The following is a 10,752-nucleotide window of genomic DNA, read 5'->3' as shown; positions in this document are numbered from 1 at the left end:
CCTCTTCCCAGGATGGCCCGAGGCCTACCCTGTCAGCTCAGCCACGGCCAAGATCACAGCAAAAAAATTGGCCTGTGAGCTGGTACCTCGGTTTGGACTCCCCGAAGTCATAGAGTCAGACCGAGGTACCCATTTCACTGGACAAGTTTTCCAGAATACCTGCTCCCTGTTAGGCATTCAGTCAGCCTTACCACTCACAGTCATCAGGGAAAGTGTAAAGGTTAAATGGAACGCTAAAGCTCAAACTAGCCAAGGCAGTGGAGGAGACTGGTAGACCATGGACAGAATGTCTCCCCATAGCTCTTTACTCCATAAGGACCACCCCGCAGGGAAAGCACAGGCTCTCACCTTTTGAAATACTCTTTGGTAGTGCACCCAGATTAGGATGCTACTTCCCGCAGGAGTTACACCTGCAATGTGATAGCCTAATGTCTTCTGTTGTTTCCCTGCAGAAGAGACTAACTGAAACCCACCAAAGGGTCTATTCTTCTCTACCCGATCCTGATGCTATTCCAGGAACCCACTCCCTAAAGCCTGGTGACCGGGTCTATCTGAAGAAGCACGTGAGGAAGACCCTTGAGCCACGATTCGAAGGACCTTTGACTGTCCAGCTGACCACTCCAACCTCTGTCAAACTAGAGGGGAGATCGACATGGGTCCATGTCAGCCACTGAAAGAAGGCCTAATACTGCTGATAAGTATTTCTATGTGTACTTTCTTTTTGGGGCCTTCTATACCACGGCAGAATTCATTTGAGACCCACCATGAAGTGTTAGCTGAGAAACTTGAAATCACAGACTGCTGAATATCTACACACGCACCTATGACAGCCTCCTCCATGCCTTACTTAGCTATACCAGTCCTAATAAACAAAGTATTCCAATGAGGAGGCTGTTACAATAGACTATCAGTTAATGACACAAAGAACCAAAAACTGTGGAACACTAGTGTGCCCATACCAATAGTTGGATGGGTAGATTTTCCCTGGTGGCAAGGCAACCTTACTACCGGCCTTCCCGGAACCCAGCAATACTTAGCATTTGAAGGAAACAGCTGGGTACCCCGTAATTACACAAAAACACCTATTATGGACAATATTACAATGGAAGGAATTAAAATAAGTTTTGGGCGAACCTCTGACAGTACAGATGCATTTAAACCCTTGCTGTTAGAAAGACATCTGCATGACCATGGGTGGGTATACAATTCATTGTTCCCAGAAGGCAGAAATAATACTTGTTACTCCAAACCCAGAAATTTATGGTGCAATGATTCAGACCCGTATGTGCCTGGCCGAGAAACCTGTGGTGAACAGTCCGCAGGGTATTGTAGTCCCCTAGGCCAACTTCCCGGATGGTGTTTGCTGAGAAACATATCGGCCTTTATAGATATAGTACATAGACTCATACTACAACATTTTGCCATCTGGGATCTCCTGCCGCAGACCTACTGGGTTTGTGGTTACAATTAGAGTTGAGCGCGGTTCGAGCTTCGAGGTTCTCAAGTTCTAGGCTCGAGTGATTTTGGGGGCTGTCCGAAATCGAACTAGAACTCGAGCTTTTTGCAAAAGCTCAATAGTTATAGATACGTTCGAGAACGGTTCTAGCAGCAAAAAGCAGGGCTTTTTACATCTACAGTGTGCAGGAGCCATCGCTGGCAGCTTGCCAGAAGCTGGTAACCAAGATAAACATCGGGTATCCAACCAAAGCGCTTTGGTTAGTAACCCGATGTTTATCCTAGTTACGTGCAGGAAGCCCACACTTCCCCGCTCAGCTCGCTCCGCCCCCTCCTGCCTGCGGCATGTACACACGTACACACGTATACACACACACACACACACACACACACACACACACACACACACACACATGGTCCCGCTCGGCTTACCTGCGGTGATGAAGTCCCGCCATCCCGACCTCAGCGCTGTCATTGTCCTCCATGGCTGCCGCTTCTCACATCACCTCTCGCTTCCGACCCGAGACTGACTAGCGGTGATGTCACGGGCCTCTCGCAATACTTGGTGTGAAGGCGCCGGTCATTGAACTCAGTGACAGAGGCTGTCAGTGTGCTGGAGATCAGCGCAGGTAATGTACCTCGCTGACAGCAGCACTTGTCATCCCCTGCAGTGACCTAGGCTTACCCATTGATGTTAGCTCAGGTCACTGCACTGCTCTCCCAGCCAATGGGGAACATCCTGCTCTTCATTGACTGGGACAGTGTGGATCGTCATGGCAACCCCTTGGATTACACCAGACCTGGATTTGTTTTTCTTTCTAATAAATTGGTTAAAGAGGGAATGTTTTGGGGAGTGTTTTTTTCAAATAAAAATGTGTTTGTCGTCTATTTTTTTTTATTACTGACTGGGTTGGTGATGTCGGGTATCTGATAGACGCCTGACCTCACCAACCCCAGGGCTTGATGCCAGGTGACATTACACATCTGGTATTAACCCCATATATTACCCCGTTTGCCACCGCACCAGGGCGCGGGATGAGCTGGGGCGAAGCACCAGGATTGGCGCATCTAATGGATGCGCCACTTCTGGGGCGGCTGCGGCCTGCTATTTTTAGGCTGGGGAGAGTCCAATAACCATGGACCTCCCTAGTCTGAGAATATCAGCCCCCAGCTGTCTGCTTTACCTTGGCTGGTGATCCAATTTTGGGGGACCCCTACGTGTTTTTTTTTTTAATTATTTATTTAATTTAAAATAACAGCGTGGGGTGCCCTCAGTTTTGGATTACCAGCCAAGGTGAGGTTGCCAGCTTTGGTCTGCAGGCTGCAGCCGTCTGCTTTACCCTAGCTGGCTACAAAACTAGGGGGAACCCTACGTCATTTTTTTTTCATTTTTTTGGCTAAATACAAAGCTAAGCACCCCTTAGTGCCACATGAAAGGCACCAAAGGGCGCTCCACTTTTTCTCCATTTTTTCTCCACTTTTTCTCCACTTTTTCTACATTTTTTTCTCCACTTTTTCTCCACTTTTTCTCCACTTTTTCTCCATTTTTTTCTCCATTTTTTCTCCACTTTTTCTCCATTTTTTTCTCCATTTTTCTCCACTTTTTCTCCACCTTTTCTCCATTTTTTTCTCCACTTTTTCTCCATTTTTTCTCCACTTTTTCTTCATTTTTTCTCCACTTTTTCTCCACTTTTTCTCCATTTTTTTCTCCACTTTTTCTCCACTTTTTTCTCCACTTTTTCTCCATTTTTTCTCCACTTTTTCCTCCACTTTTTCTCCACTTTTTCTCCACTTTTTCTCCACTTTTTCTTCATTTTTTTCTCCACTTTTTCTCCACTTTTTCTCCATTTTTTTCTCCACTTTTTCTCCACTTTTTCTCCATTTTTTTCTCCACTTTTTCTCCACTTTTTCTCCACTTTTTCTCCACTTTTTCTCCATTTTTTTCTCCACTTTTTCTCCACTTTTTCTCCACTTTTTCTCCACTTATTCTCCACTTTTTCTCCATTTTTTTCTCCACTTTTTCTCCACATTTTCTCCATTTTTTCTCCACTTTTTCTCCATTTTTTTCTCCACTTTTTCTCCACTTTTTCTCCACTTTTTCTCCATTTTTTTCTCCACCTTTTTCTCCACTTTTTCTCCATTTTTTTCTCCACTTTTTCTCCACTTTTTCTCCATTTTTTTCTCCACTTTTTCTCCACTTTTTTTCCATTTTTTTCTCCACTTTTTCTCAACTTTTTCTCCACTTTTTCTCCATTTTTTTCTCCACTTTTTTCTCCACTTTTTCTCCACTCTTTCTCCACTTTTTCTCCACTTTTTCTCCACTTTTTCTCCATTTTTTTCTCCATTTTTTCTCCACTTTTTCTCAACTTTTTCTCCACTTTTTCTCCACATTTTCTCCATTTTTTTCTCCATTTTTTCTCTAGTTTTTCTCCATTTTTTCTCCACTTTTTCTCCACTTTTTCTCCATTTTTTTCTCCATTTTTTCTCCACTTTTTCTCCACTTTTTCTCCGTCTTTTTTCTATGGTCGGTCTACCCATTAGCTCTGCCATGCATACTGTAGCTCTACACCTACTGCACATGTTACTTTATGATTGACATCTCTTTCGTACCAGAGCTATCTAAGCCTACTCTGACCCCATATTTGTCATTACTATATTGTCCTTGTACTGTATTATGACATTTGTATCATGTGTTTCATTTCTTGCTGTGTTGCAATTTTTTTGCTGCATCCCAATTGTACCTCTACATTGTTCGAGTTTATGTTATTGTTCTCTCACTCTTATGTGATACTGATTATTGTCATTTTTCATGATTACATGCAGATAAGTCCAATCTGACGAAGGCTCAGGCCGAAACGTCATTTGTAACTTGTTTTGGACAAAAACATATATGCTTATGAAAAAATTTTTTTTCTTAATACGGACCAATAAAGAGTGATTTTGCATTACTATCCGTTGTGACTTACTGACTTAGTCTGGGAGATTTAGAGTGCCGAGGTTACTCACTAATTTTATCTATTATTACCTCTGAGCACCTATATACCAGTGAGCAGAGCTTCCTCTACAGTAGTTCTCCTGATTAGGCATGCCCTTACCTCATGAGCAGGGCATTGCAGCTTTGGTAGCAACAATTACGACATGGACTCTGCTGCTGTGGACCCGAGAAGAGTGAGTGCAGATTCATTGCACCCACACTCCTCACATGAAGGGTCCGCACTCCTAGAAAATGGGGGATACGTTCCCTGAGTGTCTCCCCCCCATATTCTAGACGGTCCAGAGTCGTCGTGGGACCCCTTTATTTTTTTTCTTACAATAAATTCGTGAAAGAGGAAATATTTTGGGGACTGTTTTTTCAAATAAATTTCTTTTGTCGATTTTTTTTTTTTTGTTAGTACTGACAATTTATGATGTTGAGTATCTAATAGACGCCATGACATCACAAACTGCTGGGCTTGATCTCAGGTTACTTTACAGCTAGTATCAACCCGATTTATTACCCCGTTTGCCACTGCACCAGGGCACGGGATGAGCTGGGGTGAAGCGCCGCCAGGATTGGCGCATCTAATGGATGCGCCACGTCTGGGGTGCCTGCGGGTTGCTATTTTTAGGCTGTGAAGGCCCAATAACTATGGACCTTCCCACCCTGAGAATACCAGACCACAGCTGTCCGCTTTACCTTGGCTGGTGATCCAATTTGGGGGGGACCCTACTTTTATTGTGTAATTATTAATATTTCTAAAATAATTATAAAAAAGAGCCTGAGGGGACCTCCACATTGGATCCCCAACCACGGTAAAGCTGCCAGCTGTGGTTTTCAGGCTACAGCCGTCTGCTCTACCCTAGCTGGCTATCAAAAATGGGGGGACCCAACGTCATTTTTTTTAACTATTTTTTAAATAGAAAAAATTAATGGGCTTCCCTGTTTTTTGATTGCCAACCAAGGTAACGGCAGGCAGATGGGGGTGGCAACCCATAGCTGTCTGCTTTATCTGCGCTGAGAATCAAAAATACCGTGGAGCGCTACGTCATTTTTTTAAAGATTTATTTTTACAGCACTGTGATGTCCAGCAATCAAAATACAGGGAAGCCCATTTTATTTTTAGTTATTTAAATAAATAATTAAAAAAAATATATATGGGCTCCCGCTGCATTTTTTGTATTGCTAGCTAAGGGTAATCCAAGCAGCTACTGGCTGCTAACCCCCACTGCTTGGTGTTACCTTCACTGGCAATGGAAAATCCAGGGAAGCATTTTTTATTTTTTTGGCCAAAAAACTACAAAAAAAGGACGTGAGCTTCGCCATATTTTTGTATGCTAGCCAGGTATAGCAGGCAGGTGCTGGAAGAGTTGGATACAGCGCCAGAAGATGGCGCTTCTATGAAAATGCCATTTTCTGAGGCGGCTGCAGACTGCAATTCTCAGCAGTGGGGCCCAGAAATCTCAGGCCAACCTGTGCTGCTGATTCCAATCCCCAGCTGCCTAGTTGTACCTGGCTGGACACAAAAATGGGGCGAAGCCTACGTCATTTGTTTTCTAATTATTTCATGAAATTCATGAAATAATAAAAAAAGGGCTTCCCTTTATTTTTGGTTCCCAGCTGGGTACAAATAGGCAACTGGGGGTTGGGGGCAGCCGTACCTGCCTGCTGTACCTGGCTAGTATACAAAAATATGGCGAAGCCCACATAATTTTTTCAGGGGGCAAAAAACTTCTGCATACAGTCCTGGATGGAGTATGCTGAGCCTTGTAGTTCTGCAGCTGCTGTCTGTCTGTATGGAGAAGAGCAGACAGCAGCTGCAGAACTACAAGGCTCAGCATACTCCATCCAGGACTGTATGCAGAATTTTTTTGCCCACCAAAAAAATGACGTGGGCTTCGCCATATTTTTGTATGCTAGCCAGGTACAGCAGGCAGCCACGGGCTGCCTCCAACCCCCAGTTGCCTATTTGTACCCGGCTGGGAAATAAAAATATAGGGAAGCCCGTTTTTTTTTAATTATTTCACTTATTTCATGAAATAATTAAAAAACAAATGACGTGGGCTTCGCCCCATTTTTGTGTCCAGCCGGGTACAACTAGGCAGCTGGGGATTGGAATCCGCAGCACAGGTTAGCCCTAGGTTTCTGGGCGCCTCTGCTGCAGATTTCAGTCCGCAGCCGTCCCAGAAAATGGCGCTCTCATAGAAGCGCCATCATCTGGCGTTGTAGCCAACTCTTCCAACAGCCCTGGAGCCGGGTGGCTTGTTGGGTAATCATGAGTTAATACTGGCTTTGTTTTACTAGCCAGTATTAAGCCAGAGATTCTTAATGTCAGGCACGTTTGACCCGGCCATTAAGAATCTCCAATAAAGGGTTAAAAAAAACACCACACAGAGAAAAATTACTTTAATAGAAATAAATACACAGACACATTAGAGACTCCATCTTTATTACCCCCTGTCAGCCCTCCACGATCCTGCTCTTCTGTCTTCTTTCTTTCTAGTGTAGTAGTAGTGACGATTGTAGTGAGGATGAGGTTCCCCAGCTCATCACTTGATGAGCTGGGGAACCTCATCCTCACTACAATCCTCACTAGTGTAGTAGTAGTGACGATTGTAGTGAGGATGAGGTTCACCAGCTCATCACTTGGGGCTGGGGAACCTCATCCTCACTACAATCCTCATTACAATCGGGAAGCAGCGTGCAGCCTTCACTCCGTGAGTGATCAGTGCTGGCTGTCAGCGGTAACAGCGGTAACGCTGACAGACGCGTTACCATAGCAACGGTGCTCTCGGAGCCGCGGTTAGCGGTGACGTCACCGCTAACTGCGTTGCTATGGCAACGGTGATCTCCGTTAATGACCGGCTGTGTCAGCCGGTCCCTAACGGAACGGGGAGTCGACCATGTGCTAGAGCATGTCGCCGGTACACGGCGATACACATATGTGCACCGTGTACCGGAGAGATGCACTCGCAGGTCCTACATGACGCGTCATAGTCATGTGACCAGTCTGTAGCCAATGAGATAATAGCCACGTGACTGGTCACATGGCTATTTTGACGTCACGATAGGTCCTGCATCTCTGCTGGCAGTGCAGGTCACCGGGAGGATTCAGCGATCATCGGATGGAATAGCGGCAGGAGACAGAGTGCAGAAGGGATCGCGAGGACCGGTAAGTGTTATGGCAATGTTTATTAACTGTTTGTGTACATTTATAATGCATTTTTATGTGTTTGTGATTGCCTCCCATTATAGCCTATAGGTTCGAGTTTGGTTCGTCGAACGTTCGACGAACCGAACTCGAACGGGACCCCCGTTCAGCGAACCGACCTCGAGCCGAACCGCGACCGGTTCGCTCATCTCTAGTTACAATGCCTATAAATGGCTACCAGTAGGGGTAAATGGCACCTGCACCCTAGCCCACTTGACTCCTGCCACCTTCATTATCAATACTAATGATATACCGGCAGGAAAAATGCCTCTCCACCTACTGGTAAAGCGAGTGGCAGATAACAAAGACAGGCCTAGTGGCCGACCCCATGTGGTTCAAATGAGCCATGTCAACAAATTTTTCAGTACCCTTTTTCTCTACCCTATGGTAATGCAGATGTATGTTAAGTTGGTAGAAAGTACCGACTATCTTGATGATCAAATTTTTGAGGTTCTCCAAGCAGCAAATAGTACCATTGCCATACAGAGACAATTAATCATTGTAACCAACCAACATACTCTGGTACTGGATTACCTCACAGCGGCCCAAGGGGGGATGTGCCAGATAATAGGTCCCAGCTGTTGTCACTATATAGATCCAAAGGGAACCTTAAAAGCCCAAGCCAGTCTAACTGAGATACAAAAGTTAAGAAAAAAACATGATGAGGAGGTACTCAGGAGCTCAGATGCTTGGTGGAGCAATACCTTCTCAATGTTCAACCCTGCAAATTGGTTTAAGGGAATAGGACGATGGTTAATGGGGATACTGCAATCAGTGTTCCTAATACTACTCTGTCTATTAGTTGCCTATGTAGTGTTTAAGTTGCTAATGGCCTGTTTTCCCGCTGCTTGAAGAGATGCAAATACAGTGATTATTCAGCACCAATATGAAATCACTAATATGCTTTTGTTTCTCTGCTCTTTTCTCTAGAATCACTTTGGCGTCTTATGATGTGACTCTTATCAGGGGGTATGCAGGCTCAGACCCGGAGGATGGATATAGACGTCACACCCCCAGGCAACCCACGGCTTGGATAGTATCTGGTGACCAGCCTGCAATTCCGGCTTCTCGTTAGAACCCAGTCCCATCACACACGCCAAAGGGGGGATTGTGAGGAAAGAGTTAACTTTAGTTGGATAGAAATCACAAAAATCCTCGCTGCCTGCAAGAGAGCACAACCAGACTTATTTACGCTTCAGACACTGAGAAAGAATCAAGGACTGAGAATGTTATGCCTTCCCAAAGACAGAGATAAGACTTTGATGGGAAAGAAATTTCATGCTTCTCGCTGAGAAAATAAAGTCTATTTTCCTTTTTTCATGAGAAATAAAATTCACGCTTGTGACGAATCGAAACTAATGAATATGCATATGACATAGTTACGCCCCAAATTAGTTTGATAAACCCTGTATGTGTGAAAATAAATTAGTTGTTCAGAGCGCACATCTCTTGCTTATGTGCAGATACTGGTCTCTTGTCTGTATCTTATTAAGGCTGAGAGGAGCCGGGGGGGGTGACCAGGACTCCCTCCGCATTTGGTCATCGCTGGCAACAGTTGGGACCTATTAGTCGACCTAACACTGTATTAACCTACACCCAGCTAGCAGCATAACATATCAACATACACATTTAGCAATAGGCATAACACATTGCACTCTACATAACAATACACTTTACACAGCAGGGCTCGTCCGCCTCCTACAATCACAAAGAAACCTTTAGGCTATGTGGCACGTTGCGTATGTGCATGCAATTACGCTGCGATCTGCACCGCAGTGTAACTGCATGCGTCCTGCGTCCCCAGCACAATCTTTGAAGATTATGCAGGAGACGTGCGCACGTGGCGTATTAGAGCACAGCGCTTCGGCTGCTGCCCGAAGTGCGCGTTCTAAGAAGTGACATGTCTCTTCTGTCCTGCGCTCTGCATGTAGTCCCCGCTCTGTCTATGGGAGGGGCAGCACTCAGAGCGCATGAAATCGGCTTTTTTTTTTTTTCATTACGGACTCTTTCTGCAGCGATTTGAAGCGCATGTGTGCTGTTCAAATCGCTGCAGAAATTTCTGCAGGAACATAACGCTATGTGCGCACATAGCCTTAGGGTGCATTTCCATAAGCTGGTTCTCTGCAAGTCATTAAACAAGGGTCGATTGTCTATTTTAAAGTAATTTGATACTTGTTTACTGGCTTATTTACACAGGCTGATGAAGAAGACCAGCACAGAACAAACACTAATAGATGATTTTGTCAAGATGCTATATCATTTTAAAGGCAGGACATATTGCGCTTACACGAGGCGATGTGCTACCAAGAGTGATCACCCTTGTACTGGCACAAAAAGTCCAATTACCCAATCAATGAGCATTTTTTTTTGTTTATTGGCTGATTGCTGAGATGATTACACCTTCAAAAACTCATTTACTCCCTCAGAAATTTTAAATGTGGATGCTGCTTACTAACGTCATGCTACACACAACTTGTATGTTACACACTACATACACACATACTGTATGTCACACTTACTATATGTTAGTAAACACATACAGTACACTCACCCAAACACTCAGTAGAGGACATGACGCGCCCGGGGGGTCGGTGGTTACTCGTCACCAGGCCGCGGTGCTTCTCCTGAGACGCCGCGGTGGCCTTGCCTGGTTTTGTGACCCCGGATGTCAGTAAAAGGCTTATAGGATGGGCACGATGGGTGTAGTTGTTCGTGACACCACCTGTGGTGTGTGGCCAATATCAGCCGCCGCTGCGGGTGCTTCTCTACTGGGACAGATGGTGACGCAGCTTGGGTGGTTCAGCTCTCCACAGGCAGAACTATACCCCAGGAAGGATGGTGGGAGTAGTAGTCTTAGGGCGGCTGTGCACGTTGCAACATCGCAGGTGCGATGTCGGTGGGGTCAAATTGAAAGTGACGCACATCCGGCATTGCATGCAACATCGTAGTGTGTAAAACCTAGATGATACGATTAACGAGCGCAAAAGCGTCGTAATCGTATCATCGGTGTAGCGTCGGCGTAATCCATAATTACGCTGACGCGACGGTCCGATGTTGTTCCTCGCTCCTGCAGCAGCACACATCTCTGTGTGTGAAGTCGCAGGAGCGA

General features: G+C 45.2%; 1 pseudogene; it reads left to right on the top strand.

Annotated features, from left to right (window-relative positions):
* Positions 1 to 652: 652 nt before the first annotated feature.
* LOC142251862 (uncharacterized) lies at positions 653 to 8,495 on the top strand (annotated as a pseudogene).
* Positions 8,496 to 10,752: the final 2,257 nt, after the last annotated feature.

This window comes from Anomaloglossus baeobatrachus, chromosome 9 (assembly GCF_048569485.1).
Source record: "Anomaloglossus baeobatrachus isolate aAnoBae1 chromosome 9, aAnoBae1.hap1, whole genome shotgun sequence".
NCBI classification, from domain to species: domain Eukaryota; kingdom Metazoa; phylum Chordata; class Amphibia; order Anura; family Aromobatidae; genus Anomaloglossus; species Anomaloglossus baeobatrachus.
This window is presented reverse-complemented; position numbering and strand designations above follow the sequence as displayed.